This window comes from Chenopodium album, chromosome 1, assembly GCF_948465745.1.
Source record: "Chenopodium album chromosome 1, dcCheAlbu1.1, whole genome shotgun sequence".
In the NCBI taxonomy this organism is placed as follows: domain Eukaryota; kingdom Viridiplantae; phylum Streptophyta; class Magnoliopsida; order Caryophyllales; family Amaranthaceae; genus Chenopodium; species Chenopodium album.
In genome coordinates, this window is record NC_137834.1 from 23820454 (window position 1) to 23843280 (window position 22827).

Genomic DNA, 22827 nt, shown 5'->3' on the forward strand with positions numbered 1-22827 from the left:
TGATTATTAAGGTTGTACACTTGTACGCGACGTTTTGGGAAGTGGAAGTGTGAAGTGACGTCGTTTTCATGGGAATGGTAGGAAGAAGGACCACGTGGGGACGACTTCTTAAGCGTGCAGATTTATTTTCTACCAAGTGGACAGTGTTGAAATTGACATGTCAGGATTTTTTTAATTGTGTTTTAAGGTTTTTTTTGTGTTATGACAAATTTATTGACGGATAAGGTTTAATCAAGTTCGACTGTTCGAGTATATTTTTCCCTAAAATTAGGATGTCATTATCCATTTATTATTGTAATTACACCGTCACACTTGTATTAAAAAATAGTATAGGATGTCATTATCTAAAGTTTGACGCTCCTATAATCTTATTAATGTGGGTCCAATCTTTAGAGTGTTGGATTAATCAATTATTGCTACGTACATATTAGTTAACAAAGTTACATTAGGTAGTATTTGGGTAATAGTATTTCATTTCAAATTTGGAATTTCAAATCTGAAATTTCTATTACAGACTTTCAAATCTAAATATTATGTCAATAATAGAGAGAATAGAGTGTTGTCTTTGTATTAGCGTATGCACAAGTATATATATACAACCTAGAGAGATTAGGGCTCGTAACATAACTACGGCCCATTAGAGTAACTATACATATTATATGGCCTAACACCCTCCCTCAAGTTGGAGCATGCAAGTCACAAATGCCCAACTTGCGATGTAGATACGAGAATTGTTGTTTGTTCAATGCCTTAATGAAAATATCCGCAAGTTGTTCCGTCGTTTTCACATACGACGGACTAATAATACCATCCTGAATTGCATCACGAACATTATAACAATCAACCTCAATGTGTTTAGTACGCTCATGAAAGACCGGATTCCGCGCAGTATGCAACGCAGATTGACTATCACAAAACAGACTCATTGCGCGGGGATGCGAGACTCCCAAACTCGGAAGTAGAGCCTTCAACCACTTCAACTCATCAGTGGTTTTTGACATTGAACGAAATTCGGCCTCAGCAGAATACTTAGCCACAGTGTCCTGTTTCTTAGTCTTCCAAGATATAGGAGAAGCGCCAAGAAACACCAACCAACCAGAAATAGATCGTCTCATCAATGGACAACTAGCCCAATCCAAGTCACACCAACCTGTAATATGCAGATCAGAATCAGAGCTCAAAAGGATTCCCTAACCCAGACATCCTTTCAAGTAACGCACCGTATGAAGGGTGGCCTCCTAATGATCTTGACGTGGTTGTTGCATAAATTGCGACAAGATATGAACCGCAAAAGCCAAATCAGGCCTCGTGAAAGATAAGTAGATCAAACGACCCACAAGACGACGATACATTTCAGGATCAGAAATAAAAGGAGACTATGATTTCGTCAGAGTATGATTTTGCTTAATTGGAGTACCTGCCGGGCGTGCCCCAAGCAAACCAGATTCTGCAATAATATCAAGTGTATATTTCCGTTGACAAAAGAATATGCCCACTGGACTTCGGGCAACCTCAATACCAAGAAAATATTTCAAAACACCCAAATCTTTCATGTGAAAGCAGTTATTCAAATATGACTTGAATGATGAAATTGCAGAAGAATCATTGCCAGAAATTATCAAGTCATCAACATATACCAGAACACTAAGTTGAATAGACCTAGATTGCAGAGTAAATAGGGAGTAATCAGAGTACGACTGTAAAAAACCGTACCTTTTTAGAGAGGTAGCCAACTTAGAAAACCAACAACGAGGTGCTTGTCGGAGACCATATAAAGACTTGCGAAGACAGCACACTAAACCCGGTTGAGTACCATGAAAACCAGGCGGGGGTGTCATATAAACCTCCTCATCAAGATCATCTTGAAGAAAGGCATTGTGAACATCCATTTGGTGCAATTCCCAATTTTTCGCAGCAGCAACAGCAAGAAAAGCACGAATAATGACCATTTTAGCAACGGGAGCAAATGTCTCGTTATAATCAATACCCTCGACCTGATGGTTACAAAAAATAACGAGACGAGCCTTCAACCTCTCAATAGTGCCGTCAAAATTGAGCTTGACCTTGACCTTGTAAACTCATCGGCACCCAAGTGCTTTCTTACCCAGAGGTAATATCTCCATTACCCAAGTCTGATTATTTTCTAATGCATCAATTCCTTTCTGCATTGCCTCTCTCCACCCTGCATCTTTCATAGCTTCCTTGAAATTACGTGGTTCTACCACAAAATCCACTGCTGTAATAAAAACACGATGTCGCAAAGAAAATTTATCACAATTCACAAACCGTGCTAAAGGATAGGGAGTACCTGAGGAGCATGGAGTAACCGATGAACGTGAGGAGATAGATGGACTAGAGATAGCATGTGCGACATAATCTTTGTGCCAATTCGGAGGGTGTTGAGGACGTTGTCCACGTCCTAAGTCAATAGAAGAAGAAGAAGAAGAAGAAGAAGAAGAAGAAGAAGAAGAAGAAGAAGAAGAAGAAGAAGAAGAAGAAGAAGAAGAAGAAGAAGAAGAAGAAGAAGAAGAAGACCATCCATGAGGCTGCTGTCCGAGGCAGCATCACCAGCAGCAGGGCTGGCAGAGCTGGCAGCGGCAGCAGTGCTGGTTGAGGCAGCAGCCGCAGCGCTGCTGGCAGTTGCAGTACTTGCAGAAGCAGAGGCAACAGTGGCAGTCCGTGAAGCAGAGGCAGGGGCAGAGTGCGTGGCAGGGGCAGAGTGCGTAGCAGGGGCAGAAGAAGATTGCAGTGGAGGGGTGGCAGCAACAGATTGTGAAGCAGCAGATTGTGTAGTAGCAGGGTTGTGGTGTGGGCTGTCCGAAGCTTCGGTGTCAAGGGCAGCCTCACCCATTGCCAAAATATGCTCAAGATCGTCTAAGAAGTCATCATCAACCCCATTGATATCATTAGAGACGGCAGAGGCAGCAAGACTTGTATCATTAGAGGCAGAACTAGTGACAAATGGAAATTCGTGCTCATGAAATTTGACATCCCTTGACACAAAATTTCACCCGTTTCCAAATCATATAGCTTCCAACCCTTCTAACCATGAGGATATCCCACAAACACACATTTCCTACTCCGAGGTGCAAACTTATCACCCTTAGCCTTTTGATTATGAGCAAAACAAAGACAACCGAAAACTCGCATTTCATCAAAAGTAGGTTCTTTTCCAAACAAGACCTCATACGGTGTTTTATTGTCTAGTAAACGGGAGGGATAAGATTAATCAAATACACCGCCCCAAGAACACATTCACCCCACAAATCAATCGGCAAGTTGCCTTGAAACATTAGTGCACGACTCACATTTAATATATATTGATGCTTTCGCTCAACTCTGCCCTTTTGTTGTGGAGTACCCACACAAGAAGTTTAAAATAAAATGCCATTTTTATCAAAGTATGGAATCATGGGTTTAAATTCTGTACCATTGTCACTCCGGACACACTTCACAGACATATCAAATTGAGTCTTAATCATAGCAAAAAATGAGCAGAAAGAAGAATAAACATTGGTTTTGTCATTTAACAAATACACCCAAAACACCTCGAGAAAAAGCATCGACAATAGTGAGAAAATAGTGTGCAGCACAACTAGACGAAGTTCTATACGACCCCCACAGATCACAATGTATCATTTCAAAAATTCTACTAGCACGACTATCACTTATAGGGAAGCTATCTCGAGTTTGTTTAGCTTGAGGACAAATTTCACATGCCTTATGTAAATATTGATTATGAGAACTACCTCGAAAAGCAGGAAGTCACTTGACAATTCTTTCCGACGGATGCCCCAATCGGCGATGCCACAACTCAAATGTAGAGGCCTTCGAACCCGTGACCACACATACTTTTGGAAGACGCCGGAAATAGTAAAGTCCATCTATCCGTTCACCTCCTCTAATCAGGCTCCCCGGATTTTGATCCTGTATAGCACATAAAGAATTAGTGAATTGGACATAACAGTGAGTGTCATCAATCAATTTAGACACCGAAATCAAATTGCAATTTAATTTAGGGACAAATAAGACGTGTTCAAGAATGATTCCATCCGCCAAAAAAACACGATCCTTCTTTGTTGCAAAAGCTTGAGCCCCATCGAGAAGACCAACGAGGCATGGTAAAATTTATTGAGTATCAAATAGAGAAGACTCGGAACCCGTTACATGATGTGAGGCTCCCGTGTCAATAATCCATGACAATGAAAAATAGGCACCATTAGTATGATCATTAGGGATAGCAAACACACCACCCAAATGTGGAGTAGTGTCGTGAGAGTGAGCAGTAGAGAGGGTAGAAGAAGCGGCAGTGGCGGACTGAGCAGGAAGAGCAACGGCATGTAGGGCAGTAGCAGGTAGAGCAGTAGCAGTAGAAGAAGAGTGTCCATATTTGTGAAGCCACCAATCGGGTAGCCCATGGACAAGAAAACGGGCATCTATCATAATCATGACCCTTATGATGACAATAGCGCGTCGATGTATGACGATGTTTGATCAGAATACTTTCGGTTGTCAGAGTATCATGGTTTATCAAACACATTCGAAGAAGAAACAATGGTGTTGTTTGACATTGTTAATCAAGTAGCAAGAGTGGTAGAATGATAGAAGTCTCACACACCTAGCTAATCAACTAGGAGATTGATAGATGCGGCACACAAAGCAACCCAAAAAGAATTAGGAATTAACCCTAAATTCAAAAGCAGAAAGATGTTGTAACTGATTTCAGGGAGTAGAAGAATTACAATTAGAATTAGGAATTAGGGATTTAGAAATGTAAAATTTTGTAATTGATTTCAAGGATTAAGGATTAGGAAAAACAACATTTAAAGGTTTAGAGTGTAGAATTTTAGAGGCTCCGATATCATGTCAATAATAGAGATAATAGAGAGAATATAGTGTTGTCTTTGTATTAGCGTATGCACAAGTATATATATACAACCTATAGAGATTAGGGCTCGTAACATAACTACGGCCCATTAGAGTAACTATACATATTATATGGCCTAACATATTCTGTTAGGGAAAAATTAAAATTTCAATTCAATCATTTGAAATTCACTATTTTTTTAGAATAACGTGCTATTTTTATTTAATTTGAAGCATGAATTCTTCTTCAACATTACTATATGTAGACACTTGATTGTGTCTCCCCAAAAACCAAACCCAGTGATGAGTACTTTCCACGTCATTGAAAATATCGAGTAAGGTGAAATGTTGAAGAATCTCGTGAATTCCTCTGTTTTCTAAAATGTTTTAATAAAAATAATTCATTTCTTATTTCAAAAATCATTCATTATATTCGTATCCTATTTATGATAAATGTCCAATCTAGTTTAGTTTTGTCCATAATATGGATCCAATAGTTGTGTAGTTGGATAGGGCTTGAAAATATATTTCCAACGATATATTATAAGCCTAATTTCGAGTTATAACTAGCTACAAATTTTTCCCTATACTCCAGGGTAGGTATTTCTCCCTACACCCCCTCTCTATTTCATTCATTTTGGCATTTTGCATGTTTATTTTTTTTCTTTTCATTTTTTTCGTTTTGTATTTTTTTTAATCTTCTTTAATTTCCTTCTTTACTTTCCATTCAAGCCACTATTTTTTTCTTTCTCCTCTTTTTCAGAGATTTTGTTTTCTATCTCCTTTTTTTATATTGTTTTTCTATTTTCAAACTGTTCTTTCATGAAAATTTCTAGTTTAGTTGCTTCTGGATTCCTTTAAGGATCTTAAAGCGTTAATGATAATTAATCAATCGATTTTTATTTCTATTTTGATAATGCTCTGTTTTTTATTGGTATTGTTTGATTTCATAATTTTGGTTGTAATGATTTTGATTTTGATAATTCATTGTTTTTCGATTGTTATTATTTGATTGTTATGATAATGATGATTTGATTCATATCTTTGGTTGTAATTTTTCTTCTATTCGATTATTACTTTGTGTTATTGCTCTTATTTTATAATTTTGATGTAATCTTGTTATTTGATTGTTCTATTCTAGTTATTGTTCTTATTTAATTTCCATTTTAATATTCTATTTTTTTTACAGTAATGTGCGTCTTATTATGAGCATTTTATAGCTATTTATAATTTTATTATTCGATTATTTTTACTAGTAATGTGCGTCTTATATGAAGACAATGCTCACTTCTGTAATAGTAAATGTTCATTTATGTCTATATTAGTGTTATGTAGTATATTAGGTAGGGGTGAACATGGTCTGGCTTGGTGCGGTTTGAGTCTAAACCAAACCAAACCGCAAAATACGGTTTGGTCAATTTTCCAAACCAAACCAAACCATATTAGTATTGAAACCAAACCAAACCAAACCGTAATAATGCGGTTTGGTTTGCGGTTTATGATGAGACGAAATTTTTTCCTAAAAATTGGCTAATATTAATAAATTTATAATAAAGTTCAAATAATTAGGCCAAAGAGATTAAATTATACTACAAAGTTTAAATCAAAATAAAAACCAACTAATCAAGTGCTAAGTGCTAACACAATAACATAACACATAATAAAAATAATACATAATATATAATAACTATTTGAGAATGAGTATAGAGTATATTAGTATACTAGCCGTATAGTCTTCTCATAATTTTTTATTTTTTATTTATTTATTTATTTGTAATAATATATAATAACTATTTTAATTTATTTAGAAATTATATAAATATTAAAATGCGGTTTACTGGTTTACGGTTTGGTTTGGTTTATAATTTTTGAAAAACCAAACCTAACCGCAAACCATACTTCCCAAAAATCGAAACCAAACCGTATTTTTCTAAACCGTAAACCAAACCAAACCGCTAAAATGCGGTTTGGTTACGGTTCAGACCAAACTGTGTACAACCCTAATATTAGGTATATTATATGTTTATTGTAGTTGTATTTGAAAATATATGGTGTACATGTGAATTTTAATGATTATCGTTGTTTTATTGTTGCTCATATACATTTTAGCTAGTGAACATATTTTGTTATTTGTTATTCTGTTGTGTCATTATAATGTTTAATTATGTAAAGATAAAAATTAGATAAATGCTCATTCATTTAAATATTCTCTATGGTAACTTTACTCTAATTGATCAAATGCGTTATTATCATTTAGCGTTATATAAGTTCATTTTTAGAAGATTATTCTTATGAAATGTACAATAAATACGCATTTATATGAAATGTTTTGGAATTAGAGATTTAGATTTGGAAAGAATGAGAGGCGAAGAAATGATTCATTATGTATGAAAAGATTTGTTTGTTATAAGAAGAAGCAAGTTCCACCTAGTGTTGTTAGCTTGCTACAAATGAAATGCTCGTAGTGTTCAAAAGAATTAAGAATGCTCAAGTATGTTCAAATTTCAATGATTTTAGGTGTTAGCCAATGATAGATCAAGTTGCTCCAACTGTTCAAAAGAGTGCTTAAATTCCGTCAAAAGCTTCCAGAAATGTACAAATTCCAATCAATGCTCAAGTCGCTCCTAGTATTTAAAAGAATACCTTGTGTAAGGAGGGAGATCCCATCGTAAGGGGGTCCTTCCTTAGATGCCCATGGCCCTTTAAAAGCCTAGGACTTTACACTTGTTAGAGTGTAGTAGGATTTTAATTCCTGACTGTTTGGGGGACCTTGAATTAGAATTGATTATATCATTACGCTTTTTTGTAAGAAACAAGTAGGGAGTCGCCAATGAGTTTTAGGAAAAACTCATAAACCTCGTTCATGCCTTTCTTCCATGTGGAGTTCATGGAATAATTAGCACGAATCATAAGTTTACCCATGCTCAAATTGGTCTATAAACCAGAAATTAGTTCGAGAGTGAGGGTACTAAAATAACGTTCCCTTTAGAGGGGAATCGTTATCCTAGCCCTAGTGCGGCCTCTACTAGCTCTTCCTTTTTTACAATTTCATCACCAAACAATATATGCAACGGGATACCTAAAACTATGTTAGTTGATTTTATTTACACATATCAATTCACGTAGGAATTACATCATAACGTCGTTATTCTTATTTAATCAAATTCGTGAAAAGGACAAGAAAATAAACAATATTCGCCTTGGCTTAAGTTATCAACCAACAATTATTTAATTCAATTCTAATCTTTATTTAATGCAAGATACTATGTGGAATTGATTAATTAAATATTTTAAAGGTGATCAAACAACACTTATTAATTAATTAGGGTTCTTTTAAACAAGAAAATAAATGTGATTTAACTAAGTGCTCGGGAATTTACCACTTCTCTTTGCTAGATCTCCGTTTAGAATACTTATGGACTCCTTCTTGTTGGGGAACCTCCACCGTAGTAACAAAATATCAAAAGAGGTGAGTGTTTAGGACAAGAGGGGCTAGGTTGAACAAGCTCACAAGCATTTCGCCAGAGTTTTAGGTTATTTTATGTCTGTTTAAGCCTCGGTTTAAGCTTGTATTTATAGGGAATGATTAGGTTTAGGGTTACGAACATTCTGCCGCAGCAGGTGTCGCGCGCAACAGGATGAGTTGCGCGCGGCATCCCAGCGCAAGTGATTAGGTTGCGCTGCTATGGGCAACGCAACTAATTGTCTTGCACGCAGCTTTATGGTAAGATTCGATTTTATATTTTCCGTAAAATTCTGAGTCTTCCGCAGCGCAACTCTGGAGGTTGCGCTGGGTGTGTAACACCCCCGATTTGCTAACTAATAATAAACAATAAATAAAAGAAAAATAAACAACCTTTAAATAAAATTGCGGAAGCATACACTTAAATTGGAGGTATTACCACCACACTCAACAACCTGTCGAGTGTAAGGCTTACAAAATCCCAATAATTACAACCCAATAAACTAGGTGAGCTATTTATACAACTTTATAAACTCATGACATCACACTAATCGAAACACTTGAGCTCCTTTAGCTACGACCACTTGATCAACCTGCTTAGAAAATCTTGACTGCTCACCATTAAGGACAAATTCCAAAATAGATCGTCGCAGGGCCACCATAAAAAAAAGACATGGCCGCAAACACAAGTAGCACAACAAAATAACACACACGTCAGCAAAAAGCTGAGTAATCACCACATATCAGAATACAAAGAATAATATAACAATTAATATAATTAACTCACTTAAACAATGTAGTTCGAAACTACATTACACATTGTACTCTGGAAAATAACCTTTATCAACTCAACCTCGAATAATAATACGAAATTTTACTCAATTAACTCATATAACCCATAAGTGTGCCATGCTCTTTGTTTTATACCTAGCCTTGGACATGTGTAATTCGAATAAAACCAACAAGTATAAAAACTTGAATACTCCCAATAAACAGAAAATATCTTGAACCAGACCACATACGGGCCAATTCCCACAGTAGGGGACCATAGAAAAATAGATAAAGATTGTACCTCATTCCTAACTCATGATCATTATCTCATTACCAACATACCAAGGACTAGGTTTATAACGTCGAGCCTCAAACCAATAACAAAATAATAATCCTCAACCTTTTGATCTCATACACCGATCAAATAATTATTCATAAACAATAAATAGTATCTCAATAATGGCACATGTTCCCAATTAACATGACAATTCGATTCATAATATCTCAACTCTTAAAACACATACTAATAACCCAAATATAATCATATCTCAACCCAAAAATAATACTCTGCATTAACAACCCTAAAACCTCGATAAAACAATACTCCCTTTAACAATAACATTAAAAACCCTAGAAATAACACAATCAATCAATGCGACAATTAAATCATATAATACCACACACTTATCATATACATATAAATCATGATCATATATAATTCACAAATTATAAAATTTACACATAACAATACGGAGTACAATAATACTAACAATTTATAATCAAACAAATAAAAAAAATTAATTAAGATCATGTGATTACATAAAATAAATAATACAATCAAATTATTAACAAACGATATAAGGGTTGATAGTGTGATTACCGTCACGGACATACAATCTTCGTTTTGCTTGATCTGACGAGGAGAACATCACACTTTCTTTCACATTGTATAATTAAAATCTCATGAATATGAGATGCTTATTCATGCGCACCAACACCCAAGAGTTGACTTTGATTTAGCAAATCAATTGATGATAATTTGCATCATCATGTTAAAGGCAAAAGTAGTAAACTCAATTTTTGCAGAGTACATCGTTGGGGTAAGCCGAGGCAAACATAATATAATTAGGGTATAAGAAGTATTTATAGTTTATAAACAAGACTTTTATAAGATATAAAATAAGGTTTCAAACTTTCCAAAAATAAACTACGTAGATAAGGAAGGTTACTTAATAATTAAAATAACTTAATTTATACGTATAAATTTATAAAATATTTAGGTATTACAATCTACCCTCCTTAAAACAAGTTTCGAGGACGAAACTGAAAATAGAAAATTTTAGGGTATTACAGGGTGTCGCGCGCAACTGAATTAGTTGCGCGTGGCAGCCCAGCGCGACTGTTTGAGATGCGCGCGGCTTTTTATGCAGCAACACTAAGATTTAACCTAGGCGCTTCTACATCCGTCATTATTGGATTTTAAGCACGTGCTTAAACCTAATTATGATCGGGTTTAGTTAATTGGACCTTTGTTTTGGCTTTTATCTTTAATTAGGGCTAGTCTTTTGTGTTTTGTGGCTTAACCAGTTCTCCATAAGTATTCTTCACTTTGATCCAACACGAAGATGGTTTTATTTATCGTCATTGCACTTCCTGTCGGGACAGGAGGCCAAAAGTAGATGTCTACACCTTGAACCTTTTTCTATTAGTACTATTTTTTTTTTCTTATTGAAATATTTTTTTATTCTTCTGTAAGTGAATATCTAAGTTTCTGAAACTGATCATTTAGTTTCTAAAAGTGATTATTAAGTTTTTCGAAAGAACCGTTTAATTTTACTAACTTTCTGTAAGTGAATATTTAAGTTTCTGAAAGTGATCATTTAGTTTTTGTAAATGATCAAAATTGATAAACATAATACTTTACAAAACCAAAAAATAAAAAAAAATAAAAATCTCGCGATTTCCATATAAAATTGTAAGCATAATTCTGTAAACAAATAATATCTAATCAAACTTTAAACGTTAAAAATTAAAAATTATATAACATAGATCTATAAGTTTTATCAACCAACTATGAACATAAATATATCCATTAGTGAACATATTATATTATGCCTTTGCAAATCTTCTTGTCGCACTTCTATTATTCTTAAATTCATCATTTTCTCCATATAGAATTAGTTGAGGAGTGTATTGCATCCTCAGCCTTTTGATTTGGTCTTCCTATCAATGAAAATGAATTTTATTAGTATTATCTATACTTAGTATTTAAAAACAAAAACCATAATTTTTCATATGACACATGTCATTACAAGTCACTCACTACCACATATGACACATGTCACCCCTTTTGATCTTTTTGTTTAAGTCTTTATACATTCTATAACTTGCAAATTCAATTAAGAAAATGAAGTGTTTCATTTCCATCATAATAAAATAAAGTTGAACCAATTAATATACATCACATAAACATATGAATTGAATCTTAACCCATTCAAAAGTGGAAACCTTCAAAAATTGGTCAACATCCTTGGGGAATAGTGATATGAGTCTAAAGTCCATGATTTTTACTGTACAATTGAGCAAAATTGGCGAAATTTTGCTGGCTTGAAATTCGTTCATTTCATTGCAATTTGGTTTCATTTAATGAGTCAGCATATTACTATTTCCCCTTTTCCCTCATCTCCACTCATTCTACTTTTACATTTCATTTTCTTTTCTCACTCCTCCCTATCTTTCATTCCTTTCTCCTCCATTAAGATGCGTACTCCATTGATTTTTCATTTCATTTCATAATCTGATTTTTCCATTGAAGCATAATCTGAGTTTTCTCTCCTCCATTGAAACTGAGGTATGGTTATTGAATTTGCCCAATTTGGTTTGTTTTTGGGTATATAAAAATTATAATTCTGAATTTTTTGGGGCTAAAATGGTTGCTCCGATTTTAGATTAATGGATTCATGAGTGAATGGATGCATTGAAGCGACTTTGAGGTAAGTGCCTGCTATTATTATTATTATATATATTTTTTTAATCGTACATTTTCAATTTCACTATGTTGGGTTTGAGTTTTTTCAATTTTTTTTTTGTCCGATTGGGTGAGTTCATGAGTTGCGATAACTTTTGTTTAAAATGTTGGATTAAGGGGTTTTGGTTTTATAGCAGGATACATCGGGTTTTTGTTTTCAGACCCATGGCTTCATAATCAGTTCACTCAAGTTGAGTTTTGGCACTGAAATCTCAAGTTTAATTTGAATCATTTTTATTATTATTATTATTATTTTTTTTTGCGTGTGTTTTACGGATTTAAAGTTTGTGCTATTGCTGGTTTGTTGTGGTTTTTGTTGTTTGAATGTAGTACTATACGTTTAGGAGAGAGAGTGGACCTCTTACTCTCTCCGATTTGTCATCGAATTTGTCGAACCTTAAGGTTGTTGGAGATAATTTAACTAAATAACAGAGACTCATTTATGAGGAGTAAGAATGATGAAGTTGATTTTTAGCTCTTTCTTAGGTTTAGTGACTGATTTATTTTGAGCTCTTTCTTAGGTTTAGAGAGATTGGGAAAATGTGATGGTGACGGTGCGAGAGAAATATGGGAGCAAGAGATATGGACACTGGAGGAGGTCAATTATAGTATGAGGAAGCAATAAACAATATTAGAAGACTTTTTTGCAAAACCATAAAAGACTTGAGTGATAGAAAGAGTAGGGGGGAAGGGAAGCAAGTGATATGGAGTTTATTTTTGATAAATGTGCTTAATGTAAACGAGGAAGAGAGACATAACTCTAATAGGATCCTTTTCATTTTCTCATAGATTTTCTCATAACCATGAAAGGCGAGTGAGTAAAGGAGGGACAAGGAGGAAATATTATAATTCCAAGAGCACATACTTTAATCAAATAACTAAGGCAGATATGAGCTTAGTGTGTTATGACTAATTTATAGTTGTAATAGGAGAGAGTTAGTGATGCTTAAGTTAGTGATGATCTCTTGCTTATATAGTCAATAATATTGACAATTAGTGACCTGTGTTTAAATTTGGGTGAAAATTTGCTATTAGTTTTATTATCTCTTGTTTAGCTGAGGTTGGGGGTACTGTTTTACAAAATGGGAATTATATATGTCAATGAATAAGTGAAATGTTGAAGTTTGAATCAATTTGATTGTTGTATTTGTAAGATTTTGGATAGGTATATGCAAATAACATGTAAATCCTTTAAGCAAAGTTGCTTGAATCTGTCAGCTAGCCCTGATACAACTGAGCTTTAGCAACTCTGATCTTCCCTTCCTCGACAGTAAGCTATGCTTTACGCACCTCCTTTGGCCGCTGTACTAGCCATTTGGAAAAGCTCTCGATATTGAACTTTCAAGGTCGAATATGCAAACTATTCTGTGCATACTCAAATGCCTGATAACCAGCCAATTTTTTATCCTGAGAAGTATAGTTACCTTATCACATCATTGAACTCTTTTTTTAGCAAATACTAATTTTTAATTAGCTGGTTATTTATGGTTAATTTTTGATACATTGTGCAGGAAGGGAGATTTTTTTTGCAGTAATCAAGCCTAATCAATGTGTTCCTCTAATTTAAATATCGAGTGTTACAGTTTTATCCGTGTACAAGAGTAGCTGGGTACATCCTTGACACACACGAGTCTAGAAGTTTGGTTTAACATTCGAGGTAGTCCTTTGCTTTGCTACTCAAAAAATGATATTTATTTTATAAACTTTAGTGTGCTCCTAAACTTACTTCATGATCTTTTAAATTAAAAAAGATAGGAAAAAATAACAATAAAAAAGGGTGTAAAAAACGTAGGTAATTGCAACTGACAAAATGCTAAAAATCTAACATGATAAAAAATGCTAAAAATCTAACATGATAAGGAACATTGCCATTGAATTAGCACAAATTTGTAATGAGGTATAAATGCTAATTAAAATAAGATATTGGACCAAATTGGCTTGTGATTGAGGAAATGACTTTTGGGATTAAGGCTTTGATTGATTGATTGATTGACATGTGTACAAATGAGTGAGCTTAGTGAGATTGGCTAATATTTAAGTAAAATGCAATTGGAAATTAAATATCTTACCATGATCAACTTGCAAATTTGTTGTTACTTGTTACCAAATTGCCAATCATGCTGCTATAATGTGTAGTTCCTATTGATTTTTTTTTATTGATTCTTACCGTTGCTAGGGCGGCTAAGATACTTGTTCACCAAGTGTTTGGTGAAATTGCAAAACTTCTAAAAAAAGAAAGATTGAGTCTAATTAGAGACAAATTTGTCAAGGATGAGGTGGATGGTGATATTTTGATAGAAAGTAGATGTCCCTGTTCTTGTTTTTTGGAATTCTCTTGATACATATCTTCTTGTTGTCAACGATTTGGTTAGCTTTTCTGTTTCCCCTTTACTCATGTTTTTTTGAATCGATATTGCTAATAATTTCGCATAAATTGTGTGGAAATTTGAGTGTCTGAATTTGATCATTGCAATTCTAATAATTTTTCTTTTTAAGCATTGTGATCTTTAGTTTTTGAGCTGGTTGATATTGTTAAGCTCAACTGTGATATAGATGTTGCATACTACTATAGTATCATTTTGCTCAACCCGTGTAAAATCTACCTTGAAACTTGTCTGTCTTAAGCGTAGAAACACTTCCAATTTTGATATACTTCTTGTGTTGAGTTAAGGTATGGTACTAATAATTAATGTGTGATGTTGTTTGAGCCCTATCTTGACGCCGATCTTTCTCCAACTGTAAATTTGTTTAGTTCAGGTCAGTTGATATGCCTTATCTATGTCGTCCATCCATCCAAGATATTTTTTAAATTCACATATACTTCGTATATATTTGTCCAACCAATTTGGTCAAAGCATATAATTTTAGGAGCTATGAAAATTCCAAGAGAATATTATGTTGGTGTTTAAAATTCTTGCTCTTTCTCAAGGGAAATGGATGTCAATATATGGTCTATGGTGTCATGTATATGATATAAAATGCCAAGACTTTCTTGCTCATATACAGGATGGTATTGTCTTAATTCAAATTGTGTAATGGATAAAGTTGGAAGTAGTAACACTTAGTTTATCAACGTGATTTGAATCTGTCTACAAGTATACTTTAATGGAAATGTTTCTAACTACTTTTATGAGCTTCTATGCTTCTTGCTGCCGGCTGATTATACACTACTTGTAAGCCGGGACCTCTGAAATGGTCTTATTTTAAAGTAGCAACATTTCTATCATAGGGTTCATATGTTCTATAATATTAATGGCTTTACTGTGTTAACTGTATGGCAAATGAGCCAAACTCAGGTAATCTATTTGATGTTTGCCTGTTGCCTTTTGGCTCTTTTTTAATGTCTCCGTGCATGCGACTTTTAAGGTAACTTTAAATGAGGCCAGTGCATTAGAACTGCTCGAATTTTTTAAGGAGTACTTTTCTTTTGACAACATAACGTCAATGATTTTCATTGTTTGACTTCACTCTTCAGTGTTGGTGACATTTTAGAAGTTTTTTTATAACCTGATTGCTTATCTATTATAGTACTATATCAAGTATGTGATGTGATTCACACTTAAACTATGATGACTTTTTGCTATGCATCTACCGTGTAACTGATCAATGAATTTAAATAAGATTAATGCAGTTATCAATTAGTGATTTTGCTTGGTATTGATAGTATTGGGGCAATGACTGTAGTATGTTATGTTAATATTTGCAAATTAGTTTTTGCACCATTCGATAGTGTTGAGCAATTATGTTGGGATTTATGCATTGTCCACATGACTGTTGAATCTAGCATGAACTTTCATATGCTTTCAGAGGTAAATATGAAGTGATATCTGCTATATTTTGCAAAGCCATTTCAAAAGTGCTATCTACATTATCCAAATGACTTGAATCAAGCATGAACTTTCATATGTTATAAACTTTACAAGCTTATAAAAGGAGATGGAAAGAGATAAAAAGATCACTTTTAAGAGACCATATCAAGAGTGTGCTTGGGGTAAGGAATATAAAACCCTTCAAAAGAGTTACTAAAGAAGGTCAATGGTGGGGTTTTGGGAAAATCGTTCAAACCGTAAAAATAGAGTTATAGGGAGGGAGAGAAAGGGGACAATAAGATTGGGAAAAATCATTCAAACCCTGAAATACAGTTTTAGGGAGGGAGAAAGAGGGGACAATAAGGTTGGGGGAAATCATTCAAACCGTAAAAATAGAGTTATAGGTAGGGAGGAAGAGGAATCAATAAGGTTGGGGGGGGGGATAAAAAGAGAATATGAGACAAGAAAGAGGGACAAATACGAGAGAGAGTAATGAGCCTTTAGATTTGAAGTAATTTTTGATGGGTAATTTGAAAGCAAGGAGCCAAGGAGGCCGAATGAGATTAATGAGGCTACCAAGACGGACGAGGAGAGGAAAGCTTAGATTGAGGTTAAGGTTGCTGCTGCTGCTAGGTTGTTGCAGAAAATGTCTGAGTAGGCATGAAAGAAGGGAAAGACAGTGGTAGTGGTAAAATGTAGAGTAGTTTGGTTTCTAAGACGGGTGTTAGGAAGGTGGTTATAGGGGAAACTATGGGAGTTTTACAAAGAACTCTGGCTATTTTTGAGAGAAAGTGAGAGTTCTAAAAGGATTTCTAACTTTCTAAGGGTCACACGACATTTTTATTTCTATCAATAAGACTCTAAACTAATCTGCATATTCAATTGTCAGTGTATGTGCAATTGTGCACTAACATGTTTTTCATTTTCAAGCTTAGAGCAATGATATTTATTTCTTTTAAATTAAGTGTGATTAGAAATATTGTGAGATTTGTGTTTTACCTCACCTGAAATTAGTATTTTATTTATTTATTTATTTTTTGTAAATTTTTATTGGTTAATACAAGTATATATATATATATATATATATTTGTGATGATAGGTTTGGCTTGGGTATTTCTAATGATGATGGGTACTGTATATAAGTAGAAAGTGATCGATAGATTATAGTTGATATTAGTTCATAGATTCTGTCAAAGATGTCATTGTTTGAGTAGCTTCTTGTATACATCAACGAAATTACATTCCTCTTATAGATTCAAGTTTATATTATTGTACATTTGTTTTACTTTATTGGTTGTGGTGTCATGGTGCAGGCTTATTGCATTATTGGGCAAATCAGGACTCATCAAAGTAGTCAGGCCTTAGTAATTTAAGCTTATTGAAGCAAATTTATAGCTCTTTGAAGCAGTTTCTCTTATGGGAATTTGTGTAGGTAATGTTGGGTTTGGTTGCACTATTTAGTGTCTGAATCATAGTATTGTGGTGCTTGTACATTATGCACCTAGGTTCATTATATTAGACTTTAGTTTTGGTCCAATTACTAAATTGGAGTTCCTTTACTTTTGTGCAGGTTGATACATGTGGTGGTTAAAAAAAAAATCTCTTAATATTACGTTCAGAATGATCCTCTTTTAGAAGCGAAAACTACTTGTGGGTCTCTTTTGTATGAACTTCAGGTATGATACAAGCTAATTGCACTTCAGCTCTTCAAGGTTAGGATGTTATTTTTATCTTGTTATCATCAGTGATTAACTCTGTTCTCTATGCTTACTATTTTATCTAGATGATATGGGATAAAATGGGCAAGCCAAAAACAACTATGATAAAATGTTACTTGAGGTTGAACAAGAATGCATAGAAGTAGACACGAGAAAAGTTGATGCAGCTAATTGCTCTAGAACTTAGCTACATCTGGCTATATATTGATGATTCAGAGGCAAAACTTGCAGCCATTTATTCTGACATATGTAATAGTTTTTGTAATTAATTTGTAAACTAGGTAGGATTAGTAACCTTTACTCCTTTTAAGAATACTTGATTAGGTTTCTAATTTTATAATGCCCTGTGCGATTCCTATGACTTGTGATGTGTCTAAGATACATTTTTTTTCAAAGCAGGTTGCATGCTACTTTGTCAGTATGATAATTAAGCAAATGTCAATTATAATAACCCTATTAGATTGTGATAAACACAATTCAATTTGTATACTGAAAAATTGCTAAAAATAATACAACCTTTGGTCCATTATTTTCTAATAATACAACATTTTGATTATTTTGTAATAATACAACCTTTAGAGGTGTTTATTTTAATCAAGATAAAATTGAATTTACACTGAGTTTTGAAGTGGGAGAAGGGGAGGGGATATTCCACCCTTCTTCGTCCCCACCATCAAAAACTCATCCCCTCTCTTTTCCTAACTTCAAAGTCTTTTTTTTTTTCAATACATGTTTATTTACCAAAATCTGAGAATAACCATTGCACGTGATAATCTTTACTAAGTAATTATAAGCAATATTAGTTCGTGATTTTAAGACCAAACAATACTAACTCCGCAAAATATTAAATCTCTTCAAAAAAAAAAAAAAACAATATTAAAAATGACAACACCATGTGCTAACTAAAGCAGTGTTAGTTTGTAAACTTAGCAATAATTAAAACAAGCTTTAAGCATATTAATCAAAAGCTTACAAACAATTGCCGCATACTCCGTTAATCACACCAATCATGTTAATAAAAGAAAATACTAGGAAATATATTTATTAAATAATACGTAGTATAAATGAATAAAAATAAAGACCACACTTAATTATATCTAATTAAGCCAATAATTACAGCAACAAAATAAACGCTGGACTATCGCGCGCAACGCGCGCGATAGGACAACTAGTTATATAAAAGTTGTCTTTTCAACTAATAGACTTAAAATATAACTTAAACCAATATGTTATTTCATATCCTAAAATCTTCATGTATATATATGTATCTAATAAATTCTTTTATCTTTTTCCACAGTTCTATCCTCATTCTTTTTTTTCCTTTTAAGTTTTAGCAATGATACAATTACTTTGTATTTCATATCAAAAGTTTCAACTATTGAAAAAATACCTACATATGAAATAACCTAGATAAGAACCCGTGCATTGAACGGGCCAAAAGGCTAGTTATTAAATTAAACAATAATAAGAGATATGTAAATGAACATTATGTGATAAATACTTGAATATTAAGTAGTATTACTTGTTTATTGAATTTTACTTACATGGTTCGCTTTCAAGTCAGAAGCCTGTATTTCTGACTTATTGTTCTCTTTTTGCCCAGCTCTTAGAAGAATTTTCAAAGTTGATGGTTGATATGTCTATTTTATATAGTATTTTACCCCCGTCCCTCGGTCATAATTAGTAGTGTTTTTGGCCTTTTGGGGCCACTTTTATTACTAATATGTGTTTTCTAGTGTTTTCGTAGTTTTGGTTAAGTTTTGCAGGGAATTACACCTTTGGAGTATTTTCTCGGGATTTTTATGAAGCGACTACGAGCATTGGAGGAACACGACCACTTTTGGAGCCCAAGGCTGGCTAGAGCCATCGAGCCGGTGATAAAGGGCTCGGTTATTTGGATCACGAGGCAATTGGACCATGTATTCGAGACCCGGGAGGAAATATGGATTGGGCCGAGAAATCTAGTCCAATCGAAGTCCAAGCCTCGAAGATGAAGACCCGGGCCCGATCGGGCAAGCATGCGCCCGATCGGGCGGTCGCGCGCATGAAGGCTATCAAGAAAGGCGCGCCCGATCGGGTGAGCGTGAGCTCGATCGGGCGCGGCGCTTTAGACTGGGCATAGGAAAAAAGGCGGGCCCGATCGGGCGCCCCTTCGCCCGATCGGGCGCGTGTTTTTCCTAGTGTCTGATTTAGTTTAGTTAATTCTTGTTTTAGGGGAAGTATATATAAGTTTGTACGGATTATTTTACGGATTAATTTCCTTTTCTTAGACTTTCTCTCTCTACTTAGTATTTTTCTCTCTCCTAAATTCTCTCTAACTCTTGTTCGTAATTTCTTCATTAATTCCAGATTTAGTTTGGTACAATTTCTTCCCTTTTTAATTTCAGCTATCTTAATTATTTTCTTGTTTATGTTTTTAATTGTTTATTTGATTGGATTAGTTATGATGATTAGTGAGTAGTTTAATTCTAGGGTTTAAGGGGATCCATAATTAATATGAAGGGATAGCTTGTTATTGTTGATTGTTGATATTGCATGATATTTTCCTATTGAATTATTTTAACTCTTTGCAATTAGAATATGAATCGAGCAGATGTAATTTGGTTGTGAATGTTTAGCAATATTGAATTGATGAATCGAGCAGATGTTGATTTAATATTAAAGGCTATTTTTAATAGGAACTTAGGTCTAATAAATTGCGAGAGCCTGTTAGATCTATGTTGGTTAATAAATTGCGAGAGCATGTTAATCATATTATCTATGCATTGTTAATTATTAATTACTTCGTTCTATCCCGGAATATTAATTATTGGTGAACCTGCGATCCTAGGTTTCCTTATTATTGATTCTTTTCTTCCTAAACTCATTCTTCGTAGTATAGAATTCGCATTCAAAATATTAGTTACTTGGATAATTTAGATTATATTAATTAATTAGAATTAAAAAGACCTGTTTCCCTGTGGAGTTCGACCCTACTTCCCTATCTACCTTAGTTAGTGATTTAGGTAATTACTTTTGATTAGGGGATACGACTTTACCCTGTCAAAATTTGGCGCCGTTGCCGGGGAAACGGTTTAATTTTTATTTTCTGATTATATTTTTGTAGTCTAGATTACCCCCCCTCTTGCCTCAGAGAACATTAGTTCTTTGAGGCAAATCTCATATTTGTCTTTAGTTCTTTGTTTATGCCCAGGTGTTCTAGATCAGGTGACATCCCTTTTGATCCTGAGATCGAGCGTTCTTTTCATAGGCAAAGGAGACTCTACAGACAAATTCTGGCGGGTTCTGAGGAGGACAACGATCGAAGAGATCCTCCCACTGATTCTAGTGATACAGATATTCCTTCAGATTTGGAATCAGAGATGACGGCCCAGAAGAAACTCAGTGATTATTCGCAACCGAAGCTCACAGATTTCCCGCACCTTACTCCTACTCCGGCTCTAGATGGAGTTCAATTTGAGATCAAGCCCCAATTTATCACTATGATAGAGAGGAAGCAGTTCAGCGGAGCTAAGGGTGAAGATCCTAATCTTCACATCGCAGATTTCTGCCAATATTGTAACACCATTAGACAAGCCGGGGTTTCGCAGGACCAAATCAGGGAGATTCTTTTTCCCTTTTCTTTATGTGGCAAAGCAAAATTATGGTTTAATGGTTTAAATAGAACTGCACTTGGTATTACTGACTGGGAAACTCTTGCTTTGAACTTTTATAATAAATATTATCCTGCAGAGAGAACAGCGGTGCTAAGAAGTGCTATTCAGAACTTCGCTCAAGAGGCCGACGAAACATTATATGAGGCTTGGGAGAGGTTCAAGGATCTACAGAGAGAGTGCCCCCACCACAATCTAGCACAATGGCAATTGATCCAAGCATTCTATAATGGACTTGGAAATTCTTCCAGATCAGTACTAGATTCGGCAGCTAGTGGGAGGTTTATGAATTTAAATGTGGATGATGCAGGACAGGTTATCGAGGACATAGCAATACACAATTCCCAATATGGGAATCCGAGGGGGTTTGCAAATAAGGGGAAACATAATGTCGATTCTGTATCCTTTTTGCAAGCTCAATTAACTTCTATTTGTCAAAAATTAGATAATCTTACTACTACTCCTAACTCTGTGGCTAATGTTTCTGCTGTTGCTAACCATGAAGCTTTTTGTGAAAATTGTGGAATTGTAGGTCATTGGGAGCAAGATTGTAGGAGCTCTATGGAACAGGTTAATGCCTTTCAAACCTATAGGCAAAATAACCCCTATTCCAATTCCTACAATGCCGGTTATAAAAATCATCCTTACCTTTCATACCGGAGTACCAATGTACAAAACCCTCCACCTCCACAACAACCACAACAGCAACCCCCACCACAGCAAAAATATTATCATCCTAATGCCGGCCAGAAAAGCCAAGTATCACCCTCATCATCTTCCGACCCTGCCATGACAGAAATTAGAGCGATGCTAGCTAATATGCAAAAGCACATGGAGAGTAGGGATGCGCAAATAGATTCCATCTTAGCCCACAATAAAATCATGGACAATCAAATTGCACAACTTTCATCTACCCTACAATCCCGTCAGCAGGGAGCTCTACCGTCACAGCCTATCCATCCTACAGATCATGCTAATGCAATCACTCTAAGGAGCGGTTCCCATTATGATGGACCTCCTATGCCACAGGAAGATGGACCAGTTTCTAATCTAGATTCCTCTACATCAAACGGTAATTCTGCTAGCCCTGCAGGGCTACAAAAAGACACTAACCCTACCAATGTTTCTGTGCAGGGTAAATTGCAGGATAAGGGAGGAGTTGTGCAGAGCCCAGTTATCAAGCTTCCATTCCCTAATAGACAACTGAAGAGTAAGCTTGATAAACAATTCGGTAAGTTTTTAGAGGTCGTGAAAAACCTGCAGGTAACAGTCCCTTTCACTGATTTAATCACTCAAGTACCTGCTTATGCCAAATTCATGAAAGACATTCTGACTAGAAAAAGGGCCTTTAATGAAGTAGAAACTGTAGCTTTCACAGAGGAGTGTAGCGCTTATTTGCAAAATAAATCACCTCCTAAATTAAAGGATCCCGGTAGTTTTTCTATCCCTTGTCACATTGGGAATGTTTTTATTGATAAGGCTTTATGTGATCTGGGTGCTAGTGTCAGTGTCATGCCAT

At 34.8% G+C, this 22827-nt stretch overlaps 1 long non-coding RNA gene across 2 annotated transcripts; it reads left to right on the forward strand.

The window, feature by feature from the left end:
• Positions 1 to 11827: 11827 nt before the first annotated feature.
• LOC145573624 (uncharacterized) lies at positions 11828 to 18097 on the forward strand. 2 transcript variants are annotated; one of them, XR_014097656.1, is made up of 7 exons: positions 11828 to 11951; positions 12049 to 12093; positions 13400 to 13542; positions 13640 to 13785; positions 17251 to 17369; positions 17508 to 17613; positions 17721 to 18097. It is a non-coding gene; the product is annotated as an uncharacterized LOC145573624 (long non-coding RNA). The 2 variants fall into 2 exon arrangements; XR_014097707.1 differs by lacking the exon at positions 17251 to 17369.
• Positions 18098 to 22827: the final 4730 nt, after the last annotated feature.